This window comes from Cricetulus griseus (assembly GCF_003668045.3).
Source record: "Cricetulus griseus strain 17A/GY chromosome 1 unlocalized genomic scaffold, alternate assembly CriGri-PICRH-1.0 chr1_1, whole genome shotgun sequence".
Lineage (NCBI taxonomy): Eukaryota > Metazoa > Chordata > Mammalia > Rodentia > Cricetidae > Cricetulus > Cricetulus griseus.
Genome location: NW_023276807.1, coordinates 271,263,274 through 271,278,391, shown reverse-complemented (window position 1 = coordinate 271,278,391; position 15,118 = coordinate 271,263,274).

Below are 15,118 nucleotides of genomic sequence, written 5' to 3'. Positions count from 1 at the left end.
TACAGAACTCTTGGCTGCCTCTAGCATCATGTCTGCCTGTATACTGTCATGGCCCAATTAAATGTTTTCCTTTATAAGAGTTGCTGTGGAGGGGCTGGAGAGATGGCTCCTTGCTTAAGAGCACTGACTGCTCTTCTAGAGGACCTGGGTTCAATTCCTAGTGCCTACATGGCAGCTCATAGCTGTCTGTAAATCCAGTTCCAGGGGACCCAACACCCCTACTCATACATGCAGGCCAAATACCATTGCCCATGAAATAAAATAAATAAAGTGTTAAAAGAGTTACTGTGGTCATTCCGTCTCTTCACAGCAACAGAAACCCTAAGACAGAAGTTGGTACCAGGAGTGTGGTGTTGTGTGAAAGGCCTGACCATGCTTTTGTTTGGAGGAATGTGGACTTTGGGAGCTTGGATTAGAAAAGCAGTTGAACACTTTAGGAGCTGTTTAATGGGCCATCCTACTAGGTGAAGGGACCAGCTCCACATTTCGGCAGCCATAACAGCCGAACACGTACTTGCCTGGCCTTGTCTTGGTCACTAGGAGGTCAGATGCCTCCCTCATGCAAGGAACCTATCAGAAGTTAGCTGGTGTTGCTATGCTTTACGGCTCTGGGTGTGCTTTACAGACAAGTGCACAGCAATGATGTGTAGAGCACAGCAACCACCCTGGGAGGGCCTATGGGCCATAACAACCAGTTGACCAATCAACACAGGGCAAAACCTCCAAGACTGGAGGCACACCAATCCTGAGCCTGTGCGTACCCCTAGACACTCCCCTTACACTGTCCTATAAGATCTCTCGGCAGATGCTTTGAGCTGTCTTTGCTAGCCATCTGCCATAGCGGCTGGGTGAAAGACCCAAGCTAACATGGGGTTAGCTTGTTAAACAACTACAATAAAGCCTCTTGCTATTTGCATCAAGTTTCTGCCTCTGCCTGGTGATAGGGGTGGCCAAGGTCATGGGCTGAGATCCTGGGGGCCTGAGTCTCCGGGGGTCTTTCATAGGAACGCGGAAGACAGTGGTGCTGAGTATGATTTGAACTATAGGACCTGGCTCAAGAGGTTTCAGAGGAGAAGAATGTTATTATGTGGTCTAGAGATCTTTATTATGATATTTTGGTGAAGAATGTTCCTGCTTTTGTGCCCTTGTCTGAAAAGTCTGCTTGGAGATAATTGAAGAGTTTTGCATTAATGGCATTGGCAGAGGAAATTTCAAAACAGTCCGGTATTGACTCTGTCATGTGGTTATTAGTGGTCTCTCTTATGAAGATCTATAATGAAAGGGAGCAAGCTGAGCAAGGAAAAATACAAAAGGTACAGTTCAAGGAGAAAAGGGCACCAGGATGTGGAATGGAACTAAACCCATATTGATCAAGGAGATAAACAAATTAAAGAAATCTTAGTGTTAAATGGAATAAAGGGAGTGGTGTCCTCAGAAAGCTTAAAGCTGGGCGTGGTGTATACCTGTAATCCTACCACTCCAGAGACAGGCAGGTGGATCTCTTAGTTCAAGCCCAGCCCGGTCTATAGATTGAGCTTCAGGCAGCCAAGCTCTGGCAGTGAAGGAAACCATGGGGGAAAAAAACCCCAGAAAGCTAATGCAGATGTAGGTGAAGGAGGGGACCATGTTCCAGCCCCAGCAAGCAGCAGACCCTGACGGCTTTGGCCATGTGATTCTGAGTTTAGAGTCAAGGATAGAAGAAAGGGGTTATGGAATCTCTTTCTGTGACTAAGAAAAATCACTGAAGCCAGGCCTATGTCAGGGCAGTCCCTGCATGGAGGCCCAGAGAGGCCACTGTGTGAAGCTGAGAAGGTGAAGCCCGGATGGCCTTGGAGACCCCAAGATGTTGGAGAGGCCAGAGCCATGGGATACCAGCTGAGGAGAGTTGATCACAGGGAGTGAAACCAGCCCAAGAGGAAGAAATAGGTTGCAGTCAACAAAGCTGAAGGAGTTGAAGATCTAAAAAGCACTTTAATAATAGACTAAATGAATTTTGCACTATATGAAAAAAAAATAGGCTACAACCGTGTTGGGCCAGGGAGTGGAATGTGGTGATTTGAAGGAAAATCGCCCCATAGGCTCATAGGGAGTGTCGCTGTGAGGAGGTGTTGGAGGAGGTGCATCCCTAGGGGCCAGGCTTTGAGCACTCAGAAGCTCAAGCCAGGTCTAGGGGCATTCACCTCCTGCTGCCTGCCAATCTGGATGTAGAACTCTGGGCTCCTGCTCCAGCACCTTTGTCTGCCTGTCTGCCTGTACACTGCCATGCTTCCTGCCATGGTGATAATGGACTGAACCCCTGAAACTGTAAACCAGACTCAATTAAACACTTTCTTTTATAAGAGTTGCTGTGGTCATGACATCTCTTCACAACAATAGAAACCGTAAGACAGACACCCATGATCCTAGAGAGTCAGTTCTCTCTTTCTACCCTGTGGGTGCTGGAGAAGGAAATCAGGTCATCAGTCAGCCCCAGGTTCTTGCTATATTTTGAAGGCGGAGTCTAAAGTCTTGCAGGCAGGTATATAGGCGAGGCAGAGTGAGGTCAAGGACACCTCTGGGGCTTTTGACTTGAACTCCCTGGGGAAATGACCTTTCTACTTACTGAAACAGGGAAAGCAAATGAGGAGCTTTTAAGAGGGAGAATTGAGAACACAGTTTAAGGTCTCTCTGCAAAGTGTGCGATATGCATTGGGCACTTGGATAGAGCCCAGAGTCCAGAAGGAAACAGAGAGCCATCAAGACGGTTCACTGGTGATGGGAGACGTCCTTCTGTGTATACGTTTGTCTTATCAGTTGATGAATAAAACACTGATTGGCCAGGCAGGATGATAGGTTGGACTAGGATATGAGGAGGATTCTGGGAAGTGTAGGCAGAGAGATGTTGTCATGTGATTCCAGGAAGTGATATAGCTGGGCAGAAAATGCCACTAGCTAACCATAGAGTTCTGGAGGTCTGTACAGACAGGCAGGAAGTGACATAACTGGGAAGATTCAGAATATAAGCAGGGACAAACAGGAAATCACTCTCTTCTCTGCAGAGATGTAGCAGGCAAAGGAGCTGCAGGTCTGGCATTCCCGGGAAGCCAAGACCACGTGGAAATACATGGATTAGTAGTTATGGGTTAATAATTTAAAACACAGGTAGCCAAATAAGAAGCCATAGTCACTGGCCAACAATTTCATAATTAATATAGCATCTGTGTTTCTTTGGGGCTGAGAAGGGCAGCAGGACCTACCGGGACAAGAAAGCTCTAGTTACACACTGGTCAAGAACACAAACTCCTCTTGCAGCAACTCCAAGTTCAGGTCCCAGAATCCATGTCAGGTGGTGATCCAACACCCTCTTTTGGCTTCCATACACACCTGCACTCATGTATACATACATACATGTATACATGATTACAATTTTTAAAAAAAAAATAAGTTAAAGATTATAATGGCTTCATGCAGAGTTTGAAGCCAGCCTGGGTGAGGTGTGGTGGTGTCTGCTTTTAATCACAGCGCCTGACAGTCAGAGGCAGGAAGATCTCTGTGAGTTCCAGGTCAGGCCAGTCTATATAGAGAGTTCCTGGCCAGGCATGACTACTGTGAGACCCTATCTCAATAAAATAAAACAATAAAATAAAGTTAATATCATTCCCTGTGAACCCAGTGTACTGTAGAAGGTACAGAGTTGCTGAATCACATATTTTAGATTGTATTCTGTATGAAGCCTTAAAAAGATTTCTATTCCCAGATGCCTATTTTTAATTTGAACGAGTGAAAATGATATTTTAATATTAAAATTGCTGGGCATGGTGGCTCACACTTGTAATTTCAGTGTTGAAGCTGAGACAGGAAGATGGCCTGAAGCTCAGGCCAGCCTGGTAACAGAGTGAGACTTCAAAAATACTGAAGAAAAATGATAAGGCCTGTGCTATATCCCCAGAACTGCTTAAACCAGGAGTAGTGGCAAACACACACACACACACACACACACACACGCAACTCAGCACTTAGACTGTGGAGTGGAAGGCTCAGTAATTCAAGATCATCCTGGGCTAAAAAGTGAATTTGGGGCCAGCCTGGGCTACACATTTTAAAAGCCAAAACAACAACAACAAAATTGAGCAGTAAAGATTCACCAGTGTTTTTGTTCATTAGTACACAAGAGAAACAATGTCATGTTATAGTAGCCAAGGATGCCAACAGCAGGTCATGCTTCAAGAAGGCAGCAGTGACCCACCTTAGGGGCTGAAATAAAGAGGAAGACAGCCAGTTACCCATGTCGGTGTAGGTCATTAGTGAATGGAACACAATTGCTATGGTGTGGTCAGGTGTGGGCCATATTGGAGAGGTCTCACAGTATGGTAAGCAAACATGAGTGGGGCTATGAGTGTGATCTGAGGTGGATCAATTCTTACACCTGAAATACCAGGTACCTGGGGGCCCTTTTTATCCTTTGTGTCTTTTTGTTTCTTTGTTCTTTGTTTTGTGACTATAGCTAGAGAGGCAAAGCTACAGTCCTGAAATAGCTTCTCTTCCCTCTTCCCGCTCACCCTTCTTGAGTTTATAGCATCTGGGTGTGGTGAGACCCAGGAATAGCATACAACCCTGTGAACACAGCCCCACCAGCCAATGGGTGACATCCAACCCTGTGAACACAGCCCCACCAGCAAGTGGGTGACATACAACCCTGTGATCACAGCCCCACCAGCCAGTGGGTGACATACAACCCTGTGAACACAGCCCCACCCGCCAATGGGTGACATCCAACCCTGTGAACACAGCCCCACCCACCAATGGGTGACATCCAACCCTGTGAACACAGCCCCACCCACCAATGGGTGACATACAACCCTGTGATCACAGCCCCACCAGCCAATGGGTGACATACAACCCTGTGAACACAGCCCCACCCACCAATGGGTGACATCCAACCCTGTGAACACAGCCCCACCCACCAATGGGTGACATACAACCCTGTGATCACAGCCCCACCAGCCAATGGGTGACATACAACCCTGTGAACACAGCCCCACCCGCCAATGAATGACATCCAACCGTGTGATCACAGCCCCACCAGCCAATGGTGACATCCAACCCTGTGAACACAGCCCCACACGCCAATGGGTGACATCCAACCCTGTGAACACAGCCCCACCCGCCAATGGGTGACATCCAACCCTGTGAACACAGCCCCACCCGCCAATGGGTGACATCCAACCCTGTGATCACAGCCCCACCAGCCAATGGGTGACATCCAACCCTGTGATCACAGCCCCACCAGCCAATGGGTGACATACAACCCTGTGATCACAGCCCCACCCCCACCAATGGGTGACATCCAACCCTGTGATCACAGCCCCACCAGCCAATGGGTGACATACAACCCTGTGAACACAGCCCCACCAGCCAATGGGTGACATCCAACCCTGTGATCACAGCCCCACCAGCCAATGGGTGACATCCAACCCTGTGAACACAGCCCCACCAGCCAATGGGTGACATCCAACCCTGTGAACACAGCCCCACCAGCCAATGGGTGACATCCAACCCTGTGATCACAGCCCCACCAGCCAATGGGTGACATCCAACCCTGTGAACACAGCCCCACCAGCCAATGGGTGACATACAACCCTGTGATCACAGCCCCACCAGCCAATGGGTGACATCCAACCCTGTGAACACAGCCCCACCCGCCAGTGGGTGACATACAACCCTGTGAACAGCAACTTTGACTCTGAGCCTTAGGGCTGAATCCTCAAGTTCCATCGGGGACAGGAGCTGGGAGTGGGGTTAAACAAACAGAAACCTTTAATACATACGTTAATTGCCAATATTAATGTACACAATAATTTAAACTGCTACATAGAATTTACATTCCAGGAGTATGTCAGCATTTCCGTCAAACACTTACTAATTGGCTATTTCAACTCTTTTCGTTTTTCTCTCATAACGGTAATGCCATCTTATTTTCACACATATACTCTTAAATTATTATTATTATTCCCTGAGCATAATGTTGTGAAATGAAAGTGTAAAACCCAAGTGCCACAGGGTTTTGTCCTGTCACTGGAAGTCCCTCTAGGAGAGCTGCATCCACCTGCCTCCCCATCAGTGACCTATAGCTGCAGGTCGTTCAATGTAAGCATTTTCCAAATAATAGAATTTTAGTTTTTCAGAGTGCATGTGTCCAGCTATAAATAAACAAGCAATAACTAAATGATTCTTCTGCCGCCTCATGCCAGAATATTCTTGGATCCCAAGGAAACAAACTAAACCCAGACTTCAACCTTACAGGCTGCATGATTCTTCGTGTGTACATGTGTGCATGTGTGTGTGCGCGCGTGTGTGCATATGCGTGCTTGTGTTAGTGCTCATGTGTGTGTGTCTGTGTGTATGTCTGTGTGTGTGTGTGTGTCTGTCTGTCTGTCTCTGTGTGTGTGTCTCTGTGTGTGTGTGTTTGTGTGTGTCTGTGTGTGTGTGTCTCTGTGTGTGTGTGTCTCTGTGTGTGTGTGTCTGTCTGTCTCTGTGTGTGTGTCTCTGTGTGTATGTCTCTCTGTGTGTGTGTGTGGGTGGGTGCATGTGTATGGTCTTGGGATCACACCCAGGACCCCCTGGCTAGGCAGGCACTCTACCACTGAGCTTCACCCCAGCCCCTCACAAACACTTTTCTGATAGGGAAGAAGCCATAGTTCTTGTTTGTCTGGCACTGGTTTTGAACTCGTGATCCTCCTGCCCCCACCTCCCACATACTAGGCTGTGTCAGCACCCCTTCCTGTGACAAAGGTCCACTGGTCATATTCTCAGAAGCCTTAGTCCTCTCTGTTGAGGCTTGCTTCCTGTTCTTGTCAGCCTTGTATTTTGGACCCTGCCTTTATCTTGAATTACTTGAATGTATTTTGGATTTATTTATATCCCAGGAAGCATCCAGATTTTTCTGTTGATGTCCATGTAGCTTAGCTGTGGAGCTATAGTTTCTGTTTTCCTCCTTTGTGGGCTACCATGAACCCATCTGGATCAGACCACTCACACAACTTACCAAGATAACTGGCTTCTGTTATTTATCAATGCACAGTGGCCCCAGGGCCATGGTATACATAGTTCTACTGGGATGCAAACTTGCTCCTTTGTGAATGTATTGTCTGTGGCTGCTTTGCTGACTCGACAGGGGTGTTGAACTATAAAATATTTTCTGTCTGTGCCTGTCATAGAGAAGTAAGCTGTCTATGCTCTTAGGCTGACTAGCCTTGAAGTTCTGGGAGATGACCTTGGATTTCCCCCAGTCCCAAGCTCCCTGACTTCAGAGAGTGGGGCTTTGGTCTGCTAGGTATCTCTTTATCTAGTTCCTGCCACACCTCTTACTCAAAGAAATCACTCAGTCCCCTCGGTCTTAGTTACTGTTCTAGTGCTGTGATAAAACCACGACCAGGGTAACTTTTACAGGAATTATTTAATTGGGAATTGCTCACAGTTTCAGAGGGCATGGAGCATGGTGCCTGGCAGGTAGGTATGGTGCTGTAGCTGTAGCTGTAGCTGTAGCTGTAGTTGAGAGCTCACATTCGATCCACAAGCACATGGCAGAAACAGAGCAAGACAGCCTGGTGTGAGCGTTTGAAAACCTCAAAGGCCACACCTTTGTAGCTTCTCCAACAAGACCACACCTCCTGATCCTCCCCAAATAGTTCCACTGATTGGGAACCAAGCCTTTAAATACATGAGCCTATGGGGGACCTGTGGGGAACCGAATATCCCTGTTATGGAATATTCTGGGATCCAGGCCCTGGCTGACATAAACAGTGGTGGCGCCAGGGAACCCTGAGTCACCATTGTATTGTTAATTAACACCAGGCTGTAACTGTTTACCGTGGCCAAAGGTGATATGCCTCCTAATTTGCATCTCTGTAGCTTAAGCCTTGAGTAGGCCCATACCTGGGCTCAAGACTCTGCCTGCTTGACCAAGAGTTGTTTAGGCAACAGAATCACTTGCTGTTAGCGATATGTATTGTGAAAAATGCTTCCTGATGTTACCCCTGCCCTTAGAGGACTATTTAAATGGACCTCTCATTAAACTGGGGCTGCTCGGCGTCAGCTGGGAGCCCTCCTGAGATGATATGGTGTTTCCTGTCTTATCATTAGCTTCGTTGGGTAATTGAACTTCCCTAGTCCACACACCTCCACTCAGAAACGGCCCCGGGACTGTACGGCTGGCTCCATCCACAGTCCTGAAGACAGCGGTCCGGAACAGGGACCAATGTTTTCATTCAAACATTCATTCAAACATCTGGGTATCAGAAGCCTGCTTCATCTAGAGGATCAGAGTCAGCTCTCAGCACTCTTATCAGGCAGCTAACAAGTGCTTGTTAACTCCAGCCCCAGAGATCCAAGATCCAACACACACACACACACACACACACAGGCACACACACACACACACACACACACACAGGCACACACACATACACACAGGCACACACACATACACATACACACAGGCACACATACACACACATACACACAGGCACACACACACACAGACACACACACATACACATAGGCGCACACACATACACACAGTCATACAACTAAAATATTTAAATGTATTTATTTATTTAGAGACAGGGTCTTATATAGCCCAGGCTGGCCTCAAACTCACTGTGTAGCTACTCATTACCTCGAACTCACAATCCTCCTGCATCCAGTTTTCAAACTCTGAGATTACAGGTGTGTGCACCACTCTTGGTTTATGCCATGCTGTAGATTAAACCCAGGGCATCTTGCATGTTAGGCAATCACTCTACCAATTACGCTACATCGACAACCCAGCCCCTCACAATCTCAATCCTAATAGTTGGCTGGGGCTAATTTAAAAATTGTCGTGACCCAGCTTGTCTCAGCTTTAACCCATGACAGCCATGAGGTTCGGCCTGAGTGGGGGTGTGTGGACCTGGAAGCTCCCAGCAACCCAATGGCGATAAAGATCAAACACAGGCATCTTGTCATCTTCAGAGAGCTCAGTTCCATGTTGTAGAACTAGAGTCATTTCTTTATTAGCCATCTTCTCTGGTGTTTCTTAACCATCCTGCCAATACCATGAGGAAAACCATTTCCCTCTTTCTTCCCTCTCTGCTCTGGCCACTTGCCCTTCCTCACTCCTAACCCACTCTCCTCACAAGTTACTCACACACCTCTTGCACCTCTGCCCAGGTGAGGGCCTATTCGGATGCTTCGGCACAGACAGATGCAAATAAGAGGCATATTACCCTGAGGCCATGGTAAACAGTAGTAGCCTTACTGGCATTAACAATACAATAGTGGGCCGGAGCTTTCTGGTGCTCCATGTTTAGCGAGGCCAAAGGCTGGATCTCAAAATATTCCATAGCGGAAATACTTTGGTCCCCCACAAAAAATGTTGGATCTCAGCCAGGGGTAGGAGTATCCTTCAGTAACCCCAGCCTTGGGAGGTGGGAGCAGGGGGATTGAAAGTCCATGGACAGTCTGTACTGAAAGACCCCGCCCCCTGGCTGGTTCTCTCTCGGTGACACTCCCGTACGCGCGCACACTCCCACACGCCTGGCGGCTGGCTCCCTCCCAAGCCGGTTCACCCAGGCGGGGGGCCCTCGACCCAGGCCCGCCCGCCTGGCGCCGCGCCCCGGGGCTGGGGCCGAGCGGGGAGAGGACGCCCCCCCCCCCGCGCCCCCCCGCCCGATGGGGAACCTCCGTCCCAAGGTCAGCCATCTGGACGCGGAGGGGGGAATTGGGTCTGTTGTACCAGGTGCAGACCTTGAGAATATACTGACCTAAAATAACTCTGTACCTCATTAAATTGTCCAATAGAATCCCTGTAACTATGCTTTTCGCTTCTGCACTGTGCTTTTTAGCTATATAAGGACCCCTCTCCCTTGGCTCGGGGCTTAGCCTACCAAAAGCTAAGCCCCGGGGTACCAGCGCTACTAATAAACCCTCTTGCTCTTGCATCCAGAGTTCGTGGTTTCGCTGATTCCTGGGTGCGGGTCTCCTTCTACGAAAGTACCTCTTCTGAGGTCTTTCAGTACTACATAGGGACTCTACTCAAAATCACAAGGGCAGGTATATAGATCAGTATTTCCACACCCAAAGTAGCATAGCATTTGTAAGGTTTGCTAACCCAAACAGACAAGGATGCTCCCTGTGAGATAAATGTCCTCCCAGCCATATGAAAGTGCTCCCAGCCAGGAGAGGGTGCTCCCAGCCAGAGACAATTGACCTGGAGCTCTGTAACCTCAGGTGTTGTCCTGTTGCCTGGGACTGTGGGCATGGATACTATTTCCTGGTATGTCACAACCTGACACTCAGAATGCTCTTAGTCTTAAAACAGTCAGGGTGCTTAAAACAAGGGTGCTGATTTCTTCTTTGGCCTTGAGTAAGTTGTAAAAGGAAACAACATACCTCAGCCAAGTTGGTCATCAAAAAGTCTTGGATGACAGCCTTATAGTATTGCTCTAGGCAGCCTGCAGGTCTGTTCCAATGATCCCAAATCAGAGGTGTGTTTCTTGCTAAAGGCACGGCTATGTTTTTGTAAGAGCCAGCCAGAAAGTTAGGTGAACACCTGGAAGTAATCATGGGTCCAGATGGGCACATAATGTGTAGCCTCAGGTGGTCCTGCTCTTAAAAAGTGTTTGGAGTCGGGCATTGGTGACGCACGCCTTTAATTCCAGCACTCGGGAGGCAGAGGCAGGCAGATCTCTGTGAGTTTGAGATGAGCCTGGTCTACAAGAGCTAGTTCCAGGACAGCCTCCAAAGCCACAGAGAAACCCTGTCGCGGAAAAACAAAAAACAAAACAAAACAAAAAAAGAAATGAAGGTTGTGGTGTTTATTACGGATCTAAGGTTGGGAAGTTATGCAGTGTTCAACAGGAATACGTTCCTATTAGTCAGTGAGATGGTTCAGGAGTGGAAGTAAAGAATGACTTTAAGGGACTGGAGAGATGGCTCTGTACTGGAGTTCACTGGCTGCTCTTCCAGAGGACCTGGGTTCAGTTCCCTGCTCCCAATGGCAGCTTACAATCACCAGTATCTAGTTCTAGGGGATCTGATGACCTCTTCTGGTCTCCACAGGCATTGTACATATGTGGTGCCCAGATACACACACAGGCAAAACACATACATATAAAATAAAATTTTAAAATATATTTTTTAGATATTTACAGTACTTTCTTTTCTCCCTCTCTCTGTGTATATATGTATGCATATATTCATGTGTACAGGCACATGTATTGTATGTATGTATGTATACATTCATGTATACAGGCACATGATTGTGTGGATTATGTGTGTATGTATGCATGCATGCATTCGTGTGTACAGGCACATGTATGTATGTGGCTGTATGTATGCATGATTATATACATTCGTGTATATAGGAGCACTAATGTGTGTAGATTTATATACATATGTATGTATACACTCATGTGTACAGGAACACTTATGTGTGGGGATTTATATATGTATGTGTGTATGTATGTATACACTCATGTGTACAGGAGCATATACTGTGTGGATGTATTTATATATGCATGTACACATTCTTGTTTACAGGCACATGTGTGTATGTGGAGTTCAGCTGTCACTCTTGGGTGTTGTTTGTCAGAAGTCATACACCTTTTTGCTTTTTTTAAAATAAAGTTTACATATTATTACTGGAGAATGCATGCATGAGGTGTGTGTGGAGGTCAGAGGACAGTTTTGTCAGTTGGCTCTCTCCTTCCCTGAAGACCAAACTCAAGTTGCTAAGTTTGCACAGCAAGTGTCTTTACTGGCTGAGCCATCTCACTGGCCCTTACCTTATTTATTTATTTATTTATTTATTTATTTATTTATTTATCTATTTATTTATTGAGGCAGGGGTGTCTCACTGGGACCTGAGCTCCTCAATTAGTCTAGGCTGGCTAATCAGTGATCTTCCTTGAAACTTGCAAATCTGCCTGTCTCCACATTCCTGGGATCACAGGGGCATCCCACCATGCCCTGGCTTTTTGTATGAGCCCTGGGGACTGAACTCAGGACTTTCTTGTGCACTAAGCACTATGAACCAAGCCATCTCCCTCTACATTACTGAGGCAGAAGCATTATGTTACATTATTTATCCATGGCTTCTTGTTTGTTTGTTTGTTTGTTTGTTTGTTTTTTGAGACTGGGTTTCTCTGTATAACAGCCTTGGCTGTCCTGGAACTCACTCTGTAGACCAGCCTGCCCTTGAGCTCAGGGATCTGCCTGGCTACATATGGTTTCTTAATTGGCCTGTTATGTATTTCTTTGGGCTAAGAGGTGCCATGAAAAAGATCAAGGCACTCTAAGGAGGACATGTAAGAGAAAACCCCGAGGCCTCTGCACTAGAATAGTGACCCACACCCTCCCCGGGCAGAGGTGAGCCAGGGAGGGTCTTGTGCTCTTTGATTCCCTCTCAGATGGCTTTGGCAGGCTACAGAACAGAGGGTGTCCCTCAAGGAGCAACACAGACCTACTTCACTTCCCAGGAAGGCATCACACAGACTGTGGGCTGACAGTGACATCTGCTCATCTCCCTTTTTCCTTTCAAATGACAGTTTTTAAAGTGGTTACCAAACTTTTCTCCCTCCAAGAAGGGGATTCTGCTTGCCTTTGGCTATGAACTGTGGCCCTGTGAAGTGCCCACTTACCCTTGAGTAAGAGATGCCTGTTATTCAGCAGGTTATTCAGAGGTGGGGGATTTCCGTAGAAGCACTGGTGTTAAGCTTGAATACTTGAAGGGTTGGCATAAGTTGGCTGCACTATTATGGGATGGAGGCACACACACGGAGTTACTGTAATGGAGCAGTTTCTTCTGGGTTGGACATGACCATTGCTATCTTAATTTTTTTTTTACATTCATTCATTATTCATTCTTTCATTCATTTGTATGTGTGTGCTCCAGTGTGTGGAGATTAGAGAACTACTTGCTGGAGTCCATCCTCTCCTTTTAGTTGTCAGGCTCAGAGGCGCCCTCCTTTACCCATCTTACCTGCCGAAGACTGTTATAACGTGACGTTCCCACAGCCATTTCGCACCAAATAAACACACAGAGACTTATATTAATTATGAAACTGTTGGCCAATGATAGGGCTTCTTATTGGCTAGCTCTGTCTTAGTTATTAACCCATTTCTATTAATCTAAGTATGTCCACGTGGTCTTATCTTACCGGAAAAGGGTCCGGCACATCCTACCTTCCCGGTCTCACCTGGTGTCTCCCTTCTGCCTACAATTCCCAGAATTCTCCTCGTCTCCTGGTCCCGCCTATCTCCCTGCCTCTATTGGCCACAGTGTCTTATTCATTAACCAATAAGAGAAACATATACACAGAAGAGCATCCCCCATCAACTATTGCCATCTTCAATTCTTAGCAGCTCTGACCACAGACATGTGGCTCTCAAGAGCTCCAGCTGTTAACATCCCCTCATGTAGGGATCAGTTCCCCGAGTTCTCAGGGCAACCCACCATCCTGGAGATCTCTTGCCCCTCCCTGAGCTGTGGAAGAGACAAACACCGGACTGGGAACTCTTCAACAGTGTAGCCCAGGGGACTTCTTGGTGGTGTAGCTGCTCTTGTAAGTAAATCCAATAAACTTATTGAGTTACCAAGCTGAATTCCTTTGTGACGGTTTGTAGGTGTGCTCTCTGTTTGAGGTGAATAGACATTTCTTTTTTTTTTTTAAGATTTTATTTATTTATTATGTATACAACATTCTGCTTCCATGTATATCTGCACACCAGAAGAGGGCACCAGATCTCATAACAGATGGTTGTGAGCCACCATGTGATTGCTGGGAATTTAACTCAGGACCTCTGGAAGAGCAGCCAGTGCTCTTAACCTCTGAGCCATCTCTCCAGCCCGAATAGACATTTCTTTACATCTCTCCAGGAAAAACAAAAGTTCTATGTGTGTAAAGGCAGATTGTATGAGCAAAGTTTCTCTCTCTCTCTCTCTCTCTCTCTCTCTCTCTCTCTCTCTCTCTGTGTGTGTGTGTGTGTGTGTGTGTGTGTGTGTGTGTGTGTGTGTGTATGTTCTGCCTTCACACACGTGCTGGGAAGCCTCGGGACAGATCGTATCATGCCAAGAGTCTTTCCCCCACTGCAGAAGGGCCCTTTCCACCTTGCAGCATCGGAAACCATCTGGCTCAGTCTCTTCTGTCACTGTGCTTTCTTGCCCACTGGTCCTAACAGTAGATACTCACAAATTTAGGCTTTATCCAGTGAGATTTTGTACAGGACCCCAAGAGAAAAAGATAATCTCTCTGGGATTCCGAGGAACCCACAGGGTAGTTCTCGATATCATACCCAGGCAACAGATGAGTGTTATACCTATCGAGTACACGTAAGGAGAGAAGAGAAAGGGCTCTGCCCCTGTTCTTGAGCCCACCTGTACTAGTTGCTTCTGAAACCAAAATACCTGGCAGCAACAACTGAAGAAAGATTTCCTTCTTCTCATTGGATTTCAGTCTGTTACAGACAGAAGGGGTGAACCGGACATAAGGAATGAAAGCAGGCCACGCTCAGCCTGGGGTACTAGGAGAATGTGCCCATGGCTGTTCACATGTCACATACAGGAAGCAGAGAGCTAAGGGAATCAGGGGTGGGGATGACCTTCAAATGACCCCTAGTGACTTTGCACCAGCCACCCCCTAAAGGTGCTACAGACCTCACGATAGTCACTAACTTGGGAATAAGTATTTAAAACATGAGCCTGCTTACTGTTGTGGTCCTTGGGAATACTAGGGGCTAGAAGCAGGAGAAGTAGTTCAAGGCCAGAAGCAGCTACATAATGAGTTCCAGGCCAGCCTAGACTGTGTGCCATCTTAGTCTAGACAGACACACACACACACACATAAAAAAAACAAAACAAAAAGGTGGGTCTGATCCCTCTGTGCTCACATGGGTGGCACAGTAGGACGTATGTCATGCAGAAGTCAGAAGTGTGGCTTCCAGCAAGGCTGGAGGCTGGGGAAACATGAAAAGGGGCTGAGTGAGCACTGCACTGTTAGTGGAGAAGACCAGCAAGAGGAAAAAGGCAAGATCCTTGTGGGTGATGGGACAGAGAAGGGGAACCTCAGAATGCATCTAAGAAGTCATGTTCAAATCTCAA